The following is a 19754-nucleotide window of genomic DNA, read 5'->3' on the forward strand; positions in this document are numbered from 1 at the left end:
ATCAATGTTATGGTTGTGATTATTATTACTTTGCAGACTGAAGGTGGTGAGTGTTGCGTGTTGGTAAAAGGACACCATGTCATCTCAAGTGTTTGTCTTCACTGGGAAGTCCTTCTCTTGCTATCTCAGTTTGGGGTCCCCGGAGAAACAGACTTCCAGAGAAAAATCAGGTGCAAGAGCTGTAATGGGGCAGGTGCTCAGGATCTACGTACACCCGGGGGGGTAGAAATTGGGCAGAGGAGGAAGCTGAACTGGGATGCCTGGTGTCCACAGAGACCTCAGCAGATCCATCCCGTAGTAAACTCTGGGCTGGAAAGGCCCTTCCCAGTTGCTCTTCCCTGAGGCCTGGGGACCTGGCCCTCAAGGACCAGGTATTTGGATGCGGGCGGATCCAGGGAGGGGCACCTCACTGGGGACAAGCAGCTCCCTCTAGCTAAGGCAAGGCCTCAAGAGGAACTCAGCTGAGAGACTCTGAGCAACTGGGTTTTAACTATTCGGGTATTGGGTACTTTCTCCCTGAATACTGTTAGTAAGACTGGAATAAAGTATTCATTGTGATTTCAATAATCTCCCAGCCACAGGGAAACCAATGTCTTTGCTCTGAAGGGGAATAAGGACAGGGCACGACATCTGCCAGCACTTTTTCTACATGAATTTTCCAAACAATTTCCTCCCCTGGTTTTCATTTTGTGCGGTTGGAGCTTGCAAGTATGTAGCCTGTGTTTTAAACATTTCTAAACAAGCTGACGTCTGGTTTCCAGTTATTCTAATTCTGAGCTGTACATGGACACGCTCTCTAATAAGGTAAACATACTCTTTAGATGTCATAAATGACAAATGTTAGCCAGAATTTTTAGTGAATTAGAAAATGTAACAGCACATCCAGAATATCAGTGTATCTGCAAATGACAAAACTTATTTCTCAAGAAAAAGCTCAACTTTGGACTCACATATTTCCCTTACATGCTTTCCTTTCCATCTCAGTAATGATTGATGGAGGATTATTTGTCGTTTCTTTTATGTGACGGAGACAGGACGACAAGAGCAAGGGAGCAAAGACAATGAGTATATAGCACCTCCTTGTGAACTGTTCAGTAAACTGTAAAATCCCACGGGGTATGTTTGGAATCTTGCAATTCATCTCATTCTGCAAAGACTACATTTATGTGTTATTACAGAACTTTCTTTCTTCCTTTTTCTCCCACCTTCCCTCTTTCCCTCTCTCGTCCTTTCTCCCCTCTGTTCTTTCTTGCGACCTCAGATACGAAAGTTATAATAAACCCAATTCCTAAAGTCATCTCAGATAATCTCCGTGCATTCATGCAAGATGTGCTCCTTGCCTGAGAATATTTTTTGTCATTCATTGTTCATTCGTTCACGTCTCCCAAACCTCCCTGAGAGGTACATGCCTCATATATTTAATAGATATAAATAAATTTGTAAAATATGCGGACTTGGTGTATACATTTGATTTATGCACATTTTACTACAGATCCCATTCTGATTTTTTTTCTCATTCAGCACCATTTTCTGGGATGTAGGCTCTCCTCCCTACTACCACACGCAATTCCGCAACTGTTTTCCTTATGGATGTGTGTGAGCAGGTCCTTGGGGACATATACCTAAGAAGGTAAACATACTCTTTAGATGTCATAAATTACAAATGTTAGCCAGAATTTTTAGGAGGGGTGGGTGGATTGCAGCACTTCTGTCCCCAGCTAGACAATTCCATGCTACCTTCAGAGTGTACAACAGGTGTTCATTGATCAGATGGGTCACAACTTAAAATTTCAGTCAAAACTTTGAGACCCAGAGTACACCCACATCAGGCAAGATGTGCCTTCAAAAGATAGTGATGTCAGTATACATAAGCCTGCCATTTTCAGAGACAGCTAGATTTAGTTCTTAAAAAAACAAAACAAGGGGCTCCTGGGTGGCTAAGTGGGTTAAGCCACCTTTCTGCCTGCCTCTCTGCTTACTTGTGATCTTTCTTTCTGTCAAATAAATAAATAAAGTCTTAAAAAAAAAAACCCACAAGTGTTTGACTTCTGTTAAAAGTGGAGACATTTTCCCATCAAGGTGAATTTAATTTTCTTTTAAATTAATTTTAATTTAAACTCAATTTAAATATCTTCATCTCTTCCACATGGTTGAACAAACAGGAAACCACCGTAACTAGAAGCAGGAACCTCTTTCAGTCAGCCCCAAGCACTCAGCAAGAAGATGTCTATTGGGGCGCCCGGGTGGATCAGTGGGTTAAAGCCTCTGCCTTTGGCTCGGGTCATGATCCCGGGGTCCTCAGATCGAGTCCTGAGTCAGGCTCCCAGAGAGCCTGCTTCCCCTTCTCTCTCTGCCTGCCTCTCTGCCTACTTGTGTTCGCTGTCAAGTGAATGAATAAAATCTTAAAAAAAAGGTCTGTTTTCCCACTGCAGCCAACTTTTCTCTCTATCTGTTCTCCTTCACAGTAGTTGTCCTGGAAGTTTCTTATGGTTCTAAACTATCTCTTCCCCAACGTCACACCACCTTCACTCCTGGAAGAACTAGATACCTGAGGTTAGGCAGTTCACATACATATTATCTTCCTTAAACCTCTTTTTATTCTCAAATTCATGAGCTGCCTATTTGCAGCTGGGTAATATTTTCCCCATCTACTAAAATGAGATTAGACTAGAAGAATGCCAAGGGATACCCTAATTCAAAAGTTCTAGGGGTGCCTGGGTGGCTCAGTCGGGTAATGTCTGCCTTTGGCTCAGGTCATGATCCCAGGGTCCTGGAATTGAGCCCTGCATGGGGCTTGCTGCTCAGTGGGGAGCCTGCTTTTCCCTCTCCCTCTGCTCCCCCTGCTTGTGTTCTCTGGCTCTCTTGCTCTCAAATAAATAAAATTTAGAAAAATTCTATAATTTCACACATTTTTAAATAATTAGTGCTTTCTCTCTATTAAGTCACTAGTTTTGTTGCAAAAGTGTCACATCATTTCACTGTATCCAGTAGCCCTATTCTTTTCTGCAGAGGAAAAGCAAGAGAGCTGAAAAGTCGCACAGTTTTCTTTATGGTATGGTCCTGTGGTTCTCACATTTAGAACCTATTTAGTTGGGGATTTGCAGAGATATAAAAATTATCTCTTATGAAGGATATAAGTATATATATGCTGAACACTAGTTTCTCTCACAGCAAAGAATAAATCCATGCAAATAAAGACTGACACACTTTTCCTTATTATTATATAACCAAACCTCCACCATGAACTAGAGAAAAATCTCTATTATAATGAACACATTCTGATACAATAAAGGAGCAATTTTTTCTTAAATAATTTATTATATATAAAAACAAAACAAGCCTTCCGATTTGAGGTGGTATAGGGAAAAATTCCATGGACCATGATATAGAGGAATAAATCCTTCATTGCACAAAGAATTAAGCTGGGGAGAAACCATCTTCTGGAATGATTTTTATTTATGCTAAGGAGCATAAGTGAAAATATTTAAAGCCATTAAGTTTTGTTGAAATGATGGAAAGTATCTTGGTTAAGATCAACTCCAGGGAGACTGATAACAATTGGGTATTTTCTCTGTGAATGCTTACTGCCAGTGAGATTTCAATAAAGTGTTCATTGCAATTTAACAATAAAGACATATTTCATATCATATTGTGGTATGTGCCAATATCACAGCCAAGGAAATAGGGCAGGGATAAGCTGATTTCCAGAGAATCTAGAACCTTGCAGTGTTGTAATGCAATTCGACAAACATTTTTTTAAAGCCTACCAGGTTGCGAGTATATCATTCACTCAGCAAAGATACTGAGAGGCTGCCACATAGAACACTTCGCGCTAAGTGCTTTCGGAATATGAAGAGAAAAGAACTTTCAAGATTTGGGGGGGGGGGTTGTTTGTTTTGTTTTTAGATTTTATTTATTTACTTATTTATTTGTTTATCTAGAGAGCATGCGAGTTGCAGGGGGTCAGAGGGAGAGAGAGAAATCATCTTCAGCAGACTCCCCACTGAGCACATAGCCCCACTCCTGCCTCCATCCCATGACCCTGAGATCAAGACCTGAGCAGAAATCCAGAGTCTGACACAGAGGTGCCTGTGTGGCTCAGCTGGTTGAGCATCTGACTTCAGCTCGGGGGCTCTATTTGTCTCTCTGCTCCTCCCCTCACTTGTGCTCTCTCTCTCATAAATGAATAAAATCTTTACAAAAAAGTCTGTCGCTTAACCAACTGAGCCACCCAGGCACCCTGAAAACTTTATTGCTTCAGAGTATGTTCAACCATTTTACAGGAGGAAATAAGTAGAAAAAAGTTCAGTGACAAAATACACGTACGCATCCATATATATGCTGGGTTCTCTAGAACTTTTTAAGCACTAATAATTTTTTTTTTAAGATTTTATTTATTTGACAGAGAGAGAGGCAGCAAGAGAGGGAACACAAGAAGATGGAGAGGAAAAGGGGGAAGCAGGCTCCCATCCGAGCAGGGAGCCCATTGCGGGGCTCGATCCCAGGACTTGGGATCTTGACCTGAGCTGAAGGCAGATGCTAAACAACTGAGCCACCCAGACACCCCATTTTTTTTAAATGTATAGGAAATTTGCCTTAAATTAATGTATATTATAATATTGAACATACAAGAAACTATTAATGACATTAAGTATGTGCAAATCATTGGATTAATGGCAGGATTATAGACATAGTATGGACTGACTTACTTCTTTTCCTGATAATGTTTCCCTTTCACTCTATCTCTGCAGTCATTTCCTTGTTTATTTTCCCAGAGTGCTTACTGGGTTTTGAAGAAAGAGAGAAGTTCTCGGGAAGGAATGGGAAGAAGCAAAAACTTTGTTATAATGGCCTGGGAAAGATGAAGCCTGTCAAACAGAGCAGCCATGCCATCCCCAGGGGACATACAGGTGGCACCAATATTTACTCCGTAAGAGCAGGGATCATGGGAGTGTCTTTGTTGCAACCAGTCATGTTGTAGACTAGCTGATTCACAATATTATTTGTTAATATTAATATTTTATGCATACATTTCCATTCTGGATTTACTGGAATTGCTATCTATCCATCTATCTATATCTATATATAGATATATAGATATATAGATTTTTTAAGTAGGCTCCATATCCAGCTTAGAGCCCAATGCAGGGCTTGAACTCAAGACTGTGAGATCAAGACCAGAGCTGAGATCAAGAGTCAGATGAATAACCTATTGGGCCACCCAGGCATCCTGGAATTACTATAATTTCTTGAATAAAATATTAAGAATTCAAATTAATATCTGGATATTAAAATAATGATTAATAGACTGGTTTTTCACTTTCTTTTATTCATCCAGCATTTAATACTCTTAACATTAAAATTAGATCCTTCTTTATAGTTCAGAATAAATAATCAGACAGCTTCACAGAAATAAAGAAAATGTTCATAAGAATGACTTTTGCTCTCGGTATAAAATACTCCAGTAGATGGGCACCTGGGTGGCTCAGTAAGTTAAGTGTCTGCCTTTGGCTTAGCTCATGACCCCAGAGTCCTGGGATCGTGCCTCATGTCGGGCTCCTTGCTCAGCAGAGAGTCTGCTTCTCCTTCTGGACCCCCTTTTCCCTGCCTGTGCTTGCTCTCTCTCTCTCTCTCTCTCTCTCTCTCTCTGAAATAAATAAATAAAATCTTTTTTTTTAAGTGTAAAAAGACCTTTAAAAAACATATTCTACTGGACAAAAAAATAAGAAAGGTTTAGTGTATTTTGTTAATAAACTAATCTTCTTCAATTTATCAATGCTAAATCATACCATGACCAGAAAGTTCATATTGATCAAAGGAATTTTCCAGGAAATATTATGCATGAAGAATTCCTTGTATAGAACAATAATCAGTGCTCATTAAATGACATTATGAGATTTCTATGTTTTATGAGGATAGTGGCTAAAATCATATGTATAATGATAAGTTTTTAAGAATGGCATATACATAATTTGATAAGTAATCTTAAAGTTTAAACTTTTCAAATAAGTATATGTTATTTTTTAAAAGTATATAGGGAGCCATAGGATTTTTTTCTCTCAGAAAAAAAGTAAAATAGTTGTTTAAAACTATTCAGAATTTTCTATTATGGTTTTGGTTAAGTATTATACTCATAAAACATTCCTAATTAGTTCCTGTGAGCAAAGGACTCAAGTGTGTTTTTTCATTGTAACACAACTCAGGAGCAGGGACTCTCAGGAGGGTATTAGGAAGTTCTGTATTATTTTTGTTTTCATTGTCAACTGCATTTGCTTAGTATACACAGAATGTGTTGCCCCTGTTCTTATGATATTGGTTCTATACATTTTCCACACACAGAATTCTTTATGGTCACAAACCTGGATAGCAGACAGAGCCCAGGTGAGTCTCACTTCGGTCTCATGAGCCCTTAGTGACATGTTAGGGGGAACATGGCAGAGGGTCCGTGTACCTGTGCAGAAGGTGGGGAGATAAAGCTCTTTCCCAGTACTAACTACTCCTGTCTTGGGGTTATTATGACCATTGCCTCTCCTATCACCTATGTTTAAATAATTCTTGGAACACACTGACAAAGGAAAAGCAAAATTAATTGTCAGAGTTTCCTAGGTGCTAATTTTATTAATGTCCTAGGGCTGCTATCACAAATTACCACAAATGGGTGGCTTAAGAACCAGAAATACAGTGTCTAACATTTCTAGAGTCTAGAGGCTCACATCAAGAGTTTCTTCCATTGAAACCTATAGAGAAATATCCAACTTTGCCTTTTCTAGCCTGTGATATTTGCTGTCAATCCTAGATGGATAATTATAGAAGTATCATCACTCCAATCTCAACTTTGTCACCCATTGGCTATCTTCTCCCGTTGTGGCTCTCCTTTTCTTATTAGGACAATGATGATATTAGATTAAGGACATACCCTACTCCATTATAGCCTCATCTTAACTAATAGTATCTGCTTTTACTCTATTTCCAAGTAAGGTCACATTCTGAGCTACAATTTAGGGAACATAATTCAACCTATAACACTCATCAGAGTCATTCCCTTTTCTTCCATACACTAAAGTTTCTAGCCTCCACAGCAGACAGAGACATCCATAGAAGCCATTCTGGCTGATAGGATGAGAGCAGAAATCATTTATAACACTTCTGGCCCACCTATAGCAACTACCATGCAGTCCTCTGATGTCTTTCTTTCTCTACATCACCTATATCCAATGGAAGAGGCCACTAAACATGGTAGAGCCAATGGCTGGAACAACCTTGAACCTCACATGACTGCAGAATGCAGAATGCCACTCACCCTGATCCACACTGGATTATGTCACGAGCAAAAAATAAACCTTTATGGCTGAAGCCACAGAGATTTTGAGTTATCCCACTGTGCCCCAAACAGGCACCCACAGCTTCATTCAACTATAAAATCATCATAATATAAACATTGTTAATTAAACATGGCCTGGTTTGAAGTATGGCACAAAAATAAAAAAAAAATTACACACTTTTTCTGTTCTATGTAGTCTTCACATTTTTATTTGACTTCTCTTCCTTTTTGATCTACATCTATAAGCTTCATCACTTCCATTATCAGAGGGAATCTTTATCAAATGGTCATACTTTTTGTTATTATTACCATCCTTTGTCTTTAAATAATAAAACACATTAGCTAATTCTCCTCCTTTCAGAAGGAAGAGGTGGAAAAAGAAGGGCAAATCTCAGAGGTATAGGAATGTGTCAGATCCATATCCTAATGTGTAAGAGCCAAGCCTATGGCCAACCATGAGAACGGCTTCCTCTCAAGGGAGAAGCTATAGAAGATCTGCCTGACCCTTGGGATTGTCTCCAGGGCTATAGTTCTCTGTGTGCACCTCCTGGGACTAGTGAGATGAGAGTTCAATATTGGCTTAGAAGCTCTTCAGCTATAGGTTAGGAGAAGATGGTAATTAAGTTAATCTGAAGGCTACACAGTCAACTAGTCTTAAAGTTCAATTCATATTCTATTTCCTTCTTAAAGCATACCTAGCTATGTTACATAACATAATTCACCAAAAATGACTATAAACACAAGACAATCCAAGCACCAGATGTTTCCAAAATTAAAAAACTATTAACTCCTGATCTTAAGTTCCTACAAATGAAAATTCAAATATGGAAGTTTCATTTTGTTTTTACAAAATGAAGAGGGAAATATCCCTAAGCAAAATAACTTATCACATTGAAGAAATTAAATTCCCCCCAAAATTTCTCTATTAGAGGCCAATTTCTCTATTTCTTCATGTGAGCCCAAACATCCTTAGTCAAATGCCTGGCTGATTTGCTTTCCTGCTTTATCACCCTCAGCAGCCCATGCCATCTTCTGCTGGAAGTGATGTAGCTTTTTCAGAATCCAATTCCAAACCTCTCATGTATCTTGTATTTGCAAAATTTCAGAATCCAAAGGACACATAGAGCTTTCAAGTACAAGCTCCAATTTCATAGCCTTTATAAAAACACCAGCAACTCCACTGGTAGCCTGCCCAACAGCTGTTAACTCCTTCCTTCTTGTTGTCACGTCCCTGACTTTGTTCCAGTGTCCAGCCTTCCCTGTGAAGCCAAGTGCTTTAGGGGACATGAATCCCAACCATTCATACCTGCCCCACTGTGTATTATCATGTCTGTATGTGACCCCCGATTCTGAACCAGCCAACTTGCAACCACGAGGGGAGCCAATCATTACACTGATAATGGTTTTATCAGTAAAGGTTCATTCAGAGAAGCAAAACTGATATGAGCTACAGAATAATCTAGATTCAATCATCTACAGTTCTAGGAGAGGCTAGGGGAGAAAACTATCCAGAAGGGAATGGTTAAGGGATCATCAAAAAGTAAGTGAAGAAGTCTTTGCAAGAGGTCTATTTCCTTTGCACCTGGTCACGGGTGTGAAATCAGTGCAGGTTATCAGGGTAGGCAGTTAAGAAGAAAAGCTCAGTCAGCTAAGCATCTGTGTTTGGCTAGGGTCCTGATTTCATGATCCTGGAATAGAGCCCCACATCACATCCAGGGGCCCCCTGCTCAGCCTACTCATCTCCCTCTGCCTCTCCCCACGCCCCATTCCTGCTCTCTCTTTCTCAAATAAATAAATAAAATCTTAAGAAATAAAAATCAATAAGATGAAAAGCTGAATGTGAAGAGAGGCTAATCAAAGACACAGCAGGATCCATGAAAACAAATTAAAATCTGTCTCTAACAGCACCGGAGCCTGAGGCTGCACGCAGGTAACCTATAGAAGATGGTACCCATCACCAAAGAGCCATACACATCTACCCAGAGACTCAGCAAAGCTGAAGAAGGAGACAATTTGTGCTGGAGAAGCTGCTGACTTAACTGCTGCCCTTCCCCTGAGGACTCGGGTCAGCAGATCAGAGACAACAGGTGTGATCAACCACAGCACATTCGCAACCAAGTGGTTGCTGCCTCACCTTTCACTGCGGAACTATAGAGGGAAGGGAATTTCCAGAAATACACTCTCAGCTTTGCTATATCATAGTACAAATCCACTGCATTGGGAAACAGAAAGACGGAGGGAATTGGGGCTCTTGGTTACATCAGTGAGCTGCTGTATCCACCGACTTTGAGAACTATCCTGTCAGATGTCTTATTTCTGAGAAAAAGTATATTTGTAGGAGACAATGTCTGTTGAGTTGTGGTCTTTAACTTCTAGCCAAAATTATCCTGATAAACCCATAATCTTCATAATCTAGAGACATAAACACCATAGAGAAATTTAGTGTTATCTGGAAGAACAAGAAAAAATTATGAAATGAAAGAAACATGACTCTTACACAAAAATGACTCTTACTCTCACTAGCTATCAATCACTCTATCAATGTTTGCTCTAAAATCTGTGAATTAAAATAGAAATGGAATGAACCTCCCATTAGGAAATTGTGATTAAAATTTCCTATAACCTGGGGGGGGGGGGTGGTGGTGAATATCCTCCTGTACATGGTTTCTCCTTTGTCAGAGGGTGGCATTCAACATGCCCCTGCCTTTTGAAATGCAACTGACTCTAACTGCTAAATGGAAGAAGCCAGGTCACCAGAGTGACCCTGTGTTTATCACGGGACACAGCACGCATATTCAAGTTACCTTTATTTCTGTGTCACCTTGAACCATGGCTCTCTAGTGTCACAAAACTGTATGGGTCAGAAGTCTACTTGAAAAGCTCTACTGTGAGAAGAGTAGCCCAATTCCTACAACCTAGCCCTTTCTTGTGTATTTATGTCCCAACCAGAACCCTAACAAAGGCATATTTACCTTGTGGTCCAAGCCTCTTGCTCTGGTTTCTGTAAACCTACGAAGGCTGTGTCCTAAGAGAATGTTCTTTTTGGTCCTCATGTTTGATCCTGCAAGAGAGTCACCTTCAACACACGCCTGCCATGAAGCACAGGTCTTGATGCTTCAGAGGCTGGTCCCTTCCGGGGCTCAGTGCAGGGTGTTGTGTCCTCTGAAGTGTGCTCTTGTCCTGCTTCCCCTTCATCTTTCAATTTTCCAGGCTTTGGGTAATGCGGGCCATTTTAGTAATGGCAGAAACCTACACTGATGTTATTTCTCTCTATTCATGGGAGATGCCTCTGGTATCTACCTCTCTCATCCCTTGATTCCCTTTAAGAGATCAGCCAGGGACCTCTTCCAACTCTACCACAAATAAGGCCCATCTCTTCCTGTTAGGAGCATACCAGTCGCTCCTTTCTGTTTGTCAATATTCTTATTGCCTGTAAGGGTAAGACACTCTTTCTTCCTGAAATTCTGTGTTTCTTCTAAAGCTCTTTTCTTATGTTAAATACCAAAGCTCTCTCAGTTTCTAACAGTAAAATTTCTTTCTGCCTAAGAGTGAATTTGATTTCAAGTGAATTTGATTTCACCCAGCCACTTAGTTGGGTCATTTTAATCTCACTGGCACTTAATTTTACAATAATTTTATTGAGATTTTTTTTTTCCTAAGATGAAAAATGCCCTATGGAATAAAGGCCCCTATTTTTCATTAGCCATAAATTGATGAAATATTTTAACCACTGCAAAGAACTTGATGTATGACTCTATATTCCAAAGCACAATTGGCATCTAACCCAAATTCAAAACAGAGGGGAGAAGGAGAAACATGACAATGTGGGGAATGCTTTAGGCTTGGATACAGTTCACAACGAAGTAAAGAGGAGCCTACTTTGTTACAGTCGATCTGGGAGAACAAATCAATACCTTAATCCACTTTGTTTTTTTTTTTTTTTTTTTTTTGAGAGAGAGAGAGAGAGAGAGAGAGAATAACCATGAGCAGGGAGGGAGGGGCTGAGGGAGAGGGAGAAGCAGGCTCCCTGTTGAGCAGGGAGCCCTACCTCACAGGGTTCAATCCCAGCACCCCTGGATCATGACCGGAGCTGAAAGCAGATGCTTAACTGACTGAGCCACCCAGCACACCATCCACTTCGTGTTTTAAGGGAAGGAGGCTTCTCCAGCTTTAACAAAGCCATTTGCCCTTTCCATGTGTGATTCTGTCAACACAAAATATACTTAACCACAATCAAATATCCCCAGTACAGTTTCCCTGATTATCAAATCAAATGCATCCTTAGCCAATACCAGATACGTGATCACTCATTGTAAGATTTCAGACAACTTATCTAGACACCAAATATAAACCCCTTTCTACTTAGAGTAGCTTCAGCCACACACAGGACTGTATACTAAAACACGGGAGGCCTCTGCCAGTCGACCAGGAACACACCTCTGCCAACTGGAAATCTTTTCTCCAGATGCTACAGCCCCCTAATATATTAACACCAGATTAGGGTTACACCGAGTAGGACACTGCAGGCATCTCTGTCTTTCATGTTGCTACCACCCCAAATAAAAGCATATTAAAAGCTAAGGTGGGTTTTGTGGATTTACCCAGAAAGCCCTGCCACATCCATGGAACTTTAAACTGTGCAAATAATTCCCAGTCCTCCTTTAAGAATTTTCTTAGAGATTTTTTTTATCTTGATACTTTATTATTTTTTTAACATATATTATATTATTTATTTCTTTCAGGGCTACAGGTCTATGATTCATCAGTCCCACACAGCACACAGCACTCACCACAACACACACCCTCCCCAGCATCCATCATTCAGCCACCTCATCCCTCCCACCTTGCTCTAGAGATGTTTTCATCTGTAAGATTCCATAACTTCACCAAGTGGAGTCAAATGGAGACAACACTACCCCCCACCCCCCAGAGCTCATCCAGCCATTGAGAAGGTTCCTCTCCATTCTCTTGACACTTGGAGACTCTCCCACATTTTTTTTAATCTGGGGATTACTGAGACTTATCTCCTAATGTCATTTTTGCCTGGCCCTGTCAATTACCGTAGGAAAGATCCATTTCCAGATTGGGAGTGTGAGGATCTCGGTAGATCACTCTCTTACAAAAACTATGAAAATGCTGAAAAAAACCTAAAATGAACCATTTCAGAAATCTGAAAATTACTCAAAGCCACAGAAAAACAAAATTATGTATGCAAGAGAAACCACTGACCCTCAGTAAGACCGTGGGGTCTGCAACATTTTCACATGTAATTACTCCCTTCACTCTTCTTTGTACTGTCCAGTGGCTCAGCACCCTCATGAAAACTCAGTGGTCTCACAGATAGCAGAGAGCTGCCCACTCCTGGAGCTCTAAGAAAAGCTGAAGTTCAGTGTCTTATCCAACCTTCTAGACACCTAGAAAATCTCTGTTCCTAGGAAACTTGGCTATTTGACTTAACTCAGAACCTAGCTCAGCAGAAATACAAAGTCCCTACCTCCATGGTGTTCACAGAGCAACAGGAGTCTACTGACAACATCACAGATGCTTTTGGCTGGGATGTCATTTGGTGCAAACAAGAGCCAGGCCGTGAATTTACAAGGATATCCTAGAAAATAAAAAGGGCAGAAGGAACTTGAAGAAGCTCCAATATACTCCTGTGAGCCTGAAGGCTGTTTCCATTATGCAAAGCTGTGTGCATACCCAGGAAAGGCTGTAGTCACCTCTTGGCGGGCATAAAAGTCCTGTCAAAGCAGGTAGTGAGAGCTAAAACTGTCTTGTGTACTGCTTGAAATTTGAAGGTTGCTTTCTCATATGGAACACCTTCAGAAAAGCTGGGAGAAACATGGGCAAGGCATTTAAGGAAATCTGCCAATCACTGGCTGATCTCTGATGACCCTTAGGAAGCCAGGCATGAAGATAAATACATGAATTAAAAAAAAAAAAATTAATGGAGAATGCATGCTATATATTGTACTACAAAGAATACAGAATCCACAGAATTAGTTTAGGAAGGTCCATAAAGAAATGAGCAGCAACAATAAAATTAAGAAAAACAAACAGCCAGCAAACAAAAATAAACTCTGGGGGGAAGGCAAGGGGGATTCGCTGATAACGGAGTTGTTGCAACTTCCTATCTAAAATGTCTGGGTTTCAACAAGAAATCATGAGGCATGCACAGAGCTCTGCAGTTGAAAACTACCATAAGTTAACTAATTCACTAGAGGGGAGAAGAATGGGGAGTGAGCACTAAGGGGTCCTGGACGTCTTTTGGGTGATAAAAGTGTTCTCAAGTTAGATTGTGTTAGTGATTGTACCATTCTGTGAATACAAGGTAGGACAAACCACTGAACTCTGTATTTTAAATGGGTAAGTGTTGTTATGAGTGATTTATATCTCAACAGTTATTTAAAAATCACCATAGGAAGCCCAGCATTCTGAAGCACCTGGGTTGCTCAGTCGGTTAAGCATCTGACTCTTGATTTCAGCTCAGGTCATAATCTCAGGGTTGTGAGATTAAGCCCCATGTCAGGCTTTCAGCTGGACATGGAGCCTGCTTAAGATTCTCCCTCTCCCTCTGCCCTTTGCAGTCTCTGTCTGCTTCTCTCTCTTAAAAAAGGAAGGAAGGGAGGGAGGGAAGAAAGAAGGGAGGGGTGGGGGAGGCAGAAGCCCAGCACTCCAAATTCATAATTCATTTCTTACATTATGCTCACCTTTCAAATGTATTCTTGACTTATTTTACCCCATATCCCATCCCTCCTGGATCCCATGCCATCCCATCCCTCTGGAATTAGACGTAGGTGATCACAAAACCTGCTTTCTCTTCATCTTCTGCTCTCAACATTCCTGTCAACGTTCTTGCTCTCGTTAAAACCTGGCTTTCCCTGAAGACACTGCCTCCCTGCAATTTTTGCAAATGGTTGTTATTTTATCCCACATGTTTCACACTTTGGGACATGCAGATGTCTTATTAATTTTCTTAAGTAATTGAACAAAGAATTTTTTTAAACAGTATTACTGGAAGACTGTTTCAACACATGGAACTGCTGCTAACATTTATAAGGCCTGCAGACGGATACAAGTGTGAGGGCTCCAGCTTGCAGCCAGCTTCCCACTCCAAGCTCCACCCCACAGTGTGAGAGACCTTATGTACAAATGTGTACACACCACTGCTGCACATCTAATCACAGTCTGCCTCCCGGTCCCCAGCCCCTTGGGACCAAGCATGGTCTCCACTTAGGAGGCTAGCTTCTGGTATAGGCTGATCCAGGCCCGCCCTCGTATCTATATTCGAGACAATTGGGGCATGGACTTGAAGTGTTCCATGCATAGTCTAGAAGGGATCTGCCGGTTCTGAGTGGCTTGTCCTTCTTGCCCCATGGAATTCCTACTCCAAGAAGATGGGCATGGCAGGAAGAGGGCCTACTCTGAGTCTGGAAAAATGTATGACTCAAAAACAGGGGCCTCACTTTTCTGAGTCTGAGGAGGACACTGTCATTATATTACCATATGCATAAAATACATTTATAACCAACCCTATATACTGATTTGTTTTGAAAGTGAAATTTCCTTCATCTTTGAAGTAACCAATGTTACATATGGGACTGGAGTAAAGACTAACTCAAAACCACTCTTCTTAAGCATTCCTTAAACTGTTCTTTTGAAACATGCAATTTTCAAAAAAGATAGGAATCAATAGTTCACCACAAAAAGATATAAAACTGGCCCTCAAATATTTAAATAGAAAGGCTCAAAGTTGCTCATAATTAGAGAAATAATACATTAATACAATACTGAGATACCATTTCTTACCTACTAGATTGGAACATCATTTCTTTACAAGTATGATAAAACATTCCACTGGACATTCTATAAAGAAGCAGGCATTCACCTTTCAATCTGTCAATCCTGGTTCTAAGAATCAATTCCTGAAGCTATGCCTCCAACCATATCAAAATATATGAACATATTTATTCATTGCAGTGTTATTTGTAACTGCAAAATGATGGGAACAACCTAAATGTCCACATGTAGAAGAGCAACTGAATCCAGTACAGCCCATCCCATGATGGAATACTATACACTTGTCAGCAAAGAATGAGGAAGATCTTTATGAATTGATACAGAATGATTCTGTGACATACTGTCAGGTAAAAAAAGCCATGTCCAAAATATTACAGACTGCAGGCTATCCTTCAAGTGAGAAAAAAATTAATATGAGCCCATAAACATGGATCTGTTCATTTGTGCGAAGAGACACAGGAAGGATAAACCTGAAACTTCATGAAAAGAGAGGTTAGCAGAGGGTGTGAGCTAAGGGAATAGAAAGAAGGAACAAATAAGAACAGGTAGTGACGATTCTCAGAACATATATTTTCATACAGCTCTGACTCTTAGAACCTCATGTTTCATATACTACAAAATAGGTGAACAATTAAAACCAGCCAGAATGTTGGTATTCCCAAGTGAAATGTCAGCAATAACGAATCAGCCTAAGTAAATGAATATTTTAATCACACGAAAGGGAGTGAGAGAGAAAAAGAACTAACCTAACTTTAGAAAACAATATTTTGATTAGATATTATGAGGCTATAGACAAAAACAAGTCTATTCAAAAACTGTAATCTAATTAGTAATTTTGTTTCTCCTAGGGGTATTGGTTAGCAATTCTGAAACCATTTTATGTTTATATTAGGATTAAACCAATAAGTAAGTATATGAAATAATGAAAGCCAAGTTTCTCATGACTAAAGAAACAAAGCTAGGGAACATATTTCCTGTAAACAAAGAATAAGGGAAAGCTAGAAATAAACCTGTGGTTTGGGACTGGAATTAGAGGTATCACGACAAGGAGAACTAGGATATCTGCATAGTATCCAAGTATCTCCCTCAAGATGCTTATTAATTACAAAAGGAAAAGAGAAACTTTACAATAAAGAAATCTAACAGACACCACTTTAATCAAATGACTCAGGTTAATATCAATGGCAATAGGACATACAGACCTCAGGTACCCCTGATACGATGTACTAACAGTACAGCATCATTTCTGTGGCATTTGTGACAAAAATGTCTAACCTCAATCAAATTTCAAGACACCAGACAAACACAATTTGAAGGACATTCTACAAAACAACCGACATTCTGACTTGTTGACAACAACACTCTTTAACAGCGGCAACGTCATGAAAGACAAGGAAAGACTGAGGAACTGTCAGACATTAGAAAAGACTAAAGACCAACGACAATGGATCCCAGAACAGAAAAAGGATATTAGTGAAAAAACTGGTGAAATTTGAATAAGGTCTATGATTGTGTTTATGCTACTGTATCCATGTTGACTTCCTGGTTTTAATCATTGTGCTACAGTGACATAAGATATTAATTTGACAGAGAGGGGTGGTTCGTGAAGAACAAATGGAAACTTCGCTATAATTATTTTTAAAATACTATAGATATTATGCCCTCATCAGAAAGGATGAATACCCAACTTCTGTATCAACATGCATGGGACTGGAGGAGATTAGGCTGAGTGAAATAAGTCAAGCAGAGAGTGTCAATTATCATATGATTTCACTTAGTTGTGGAACATAAGGAATAACACAGAGGACATGGGGAGATGGAGAGAAGTGAATTGGGGGAAATTGGAGGGGGAGACGAACCATAAGAGACTATGGACTCTGAGAAGCAAATTGAGGGTTTTGTAGGGGAAGGGGTTAAGGCGCTGGGTGAGGCTGGTGGTGCGTATTAAGGGGGGCACGTATTGCACGGGGCATTGGGTGTGGTGCATAAACAATGAATTTTGGAACACTTGAAAAAAATAGAATAAAATAAAAAATTTTTTTAAAGTTTGAAAATAATGTTTTTTGAAATTCCTTGTTTCCTTGGACATCTGTTGGCTGCTTTAAAAAAAAAAATTTATTTATTTATTTGAGAGAGAGAGTGCATGAGCAAGGGGAGCTGCAGAGGAAGAGAGAGAAGCAGGATCCCCACTGAACAGAAAGCCTGATGTGGGACTCAATTCCAGGACCCTGAGATTATGACCTGAGCCAACAGCAGATGCTTAACTTACTGAACCACCCAGGGGACCCTGCTGGCTGTTTTTTGAATCAGTTTTAAAAGCTAATCTCATCTGAGCTCAGGAGATTTTAAGATCCAAATCAGAGAACTGGAAATTTCCTAAAATTCTATGGGGGGTGAGGGAGGGGATTGGGGGAGCATGTAGCCGCTAAAGAGAGAAGAAACGTGCAAGAAGAGGCAGCATTATCTGCCAAGAGTCTCTGTAATTTGAAGGAGCTAAGACAACACAGTTTACCTAAATTAATTCACTGCACTAGGGGAGATTGAAAGTTCATCATCAACTATTAATGTGTTAGCTATAGTAACTAGACACAGGATCTCTGGCTCTCTATGAAAAGGTATAAACAGATGACATGAAGCCATGATCAACTACTAACACTTTACTGTGCATTTATTCATGTTGCTCTTTAACACAAACACTGCACTGACTAAACTAGAACTCCCCAGGAGTGGGACCCAAGACTTCCGTGCCTCAGAAAGAGAACAGAGGGACATCGTTCAAACATCAACTCACTTGAATGCATTCAGACCTTGTTTGGACTAAGTGGCCTTGCCAGTGATGCCCTCAGACTCTGGGTCTTCTACACTCTAGTATTTAAGGCACCATTAGCCCTTTGTTTCCCTGGCACCTTGGGTACAGATATTGTTATTCTATATGAAAACTTTTTGTTCCTAGAAACAATGGTGGTACTTTTTTTTTTTTTTTTAAGATTTTATTTATTTATTTGACAGAGAGATCACAGTAGTCAGAGAGGCAGGCAGAGAGAGAGAGAGGGAAGCAGGCTCCCTGCTGAGCAGAGAGCCTGATGCGGGACTCAATCCCAGGACCCTGAGATCATGACCTGAGCCGAAGGCAGCGGCTTAACCCACCGAGCCACCCAGGCGCCCAACAATGGTGGTACTTAATGTACACAAGATAATCCATATTATGTTGCTGAAAGATCAAGGAAAACGTTTTGGCCCATACTTCTTTTACTATTAAACATCCGGTAAAATTTTGTGAAGAGTTATCTCTTGGTAGGTACTAAACCTGTGACGCATTTTTTTAAACCATGTTTGCATTCATTATGATTAGTATCCTTTTTTAGGCATATTTGTGTGGATTATCCTCACATACCCATAGCTGATTGTCTAGTAAATAATAAAACCTAGTTACTAGGTCATTACTTATATACAGTGATTTGTGTATATATACAACCTAGAATATATTCATACTTTATAGATTTATGAATATATCTACACGTTACAAGATATAACACGATATAAAGAATAAATCTATTTCTCTGTAGCTTAATAGGGATCTTGGCCAATTCAGAAAAGGAATTCCTACTCCACAACTGCACTGACTCAGGTAGGTTTCCCTCGGGTGTCTAGATCAGGAAGTATTCACACAGTAACCACTCCATGGGCAAGCCAGAGATCTTTTATATCATTTGGTGTGGAGGCCTTTTTCAGTGAGGGGGATGCCAGGCTCACTCACCAAGCCTTGATGGTATCAAAATGTGGGGGTCATAAGAGAACTGGCAAATGAGACTAAGGAGCAGACACCCAGGGAAGGCACTAGGAAATAGAAACATATAGGAAGAACTTTCTACAGAGTCCCTTTGGAAATGGATTTCCTACATTCTATCACAAATACTCATGTATAAATGAAGTTTGTTAGTTTCACAAATCCTCCTCCTTCCCATCAGAATTAGCCATAAAACCACAAAAATTCAAATGTCTGCATGCTGGGGCCTCTAGCAAGGAATGGCATCCTTCTCACACACCATCTGATCTGTTGGCCTTGCTTATCCTGAACTAGGCTAGGCATTACAGAGGCTGCAGAGAACACTGCTAACCACAGAGCAGCAATGAGACTAGGATGCAAACCCATTTTGGAGTTAATTCCACCACAGCCAATGGGGCAAGAATTAGAAGAAGCTACAAAAGAAGATGCTCCCAGAGGTGCCTGGGTGGCTGAGTCGGATAAGTGTCTGACATCAGCTCAGGTCATGATTCCAGGGTCCCAGGGTTGAGTCCCGCATCAGGCTCCTGGCTCAGTGGGCAGCCTGCTTCTCCCTCTGCCTGCTACTCCCCACTGCTTGTGGTCTCTCTCTCACCCTGTCTCTCTGACAAATAAAAAAATAAAATCTTTTAAAAAATTAATAAAATAGGGGCACCTGGGTGGCTCAGTGGGTTAAGCCTCTGCCTTTGGCTTAGGTCATCATCTCGGGGTCCTGGGATCGAGACCCACATCGGGCTGTCTGCTCAGCAAAGAGCCTTCCCTGCCTGCTTCTCTGCTACTTGTGATCTGTCAAATAAATAAATAAAATCATAAATAAATAAATAAATAAATAAAATCTTAAAAAAGAGA

Source organism: Mustela nivalis (assembly GCF_964662115.1).
Source record: "Mustela nivalis genome assembly, chromosome: 2".
Taxonomy (NCBI): Eukaryota; Metazoa; Chordata; class Mammalia; order Carnivora; family Mustelidae; genus Mustela; species Mustela nivalis.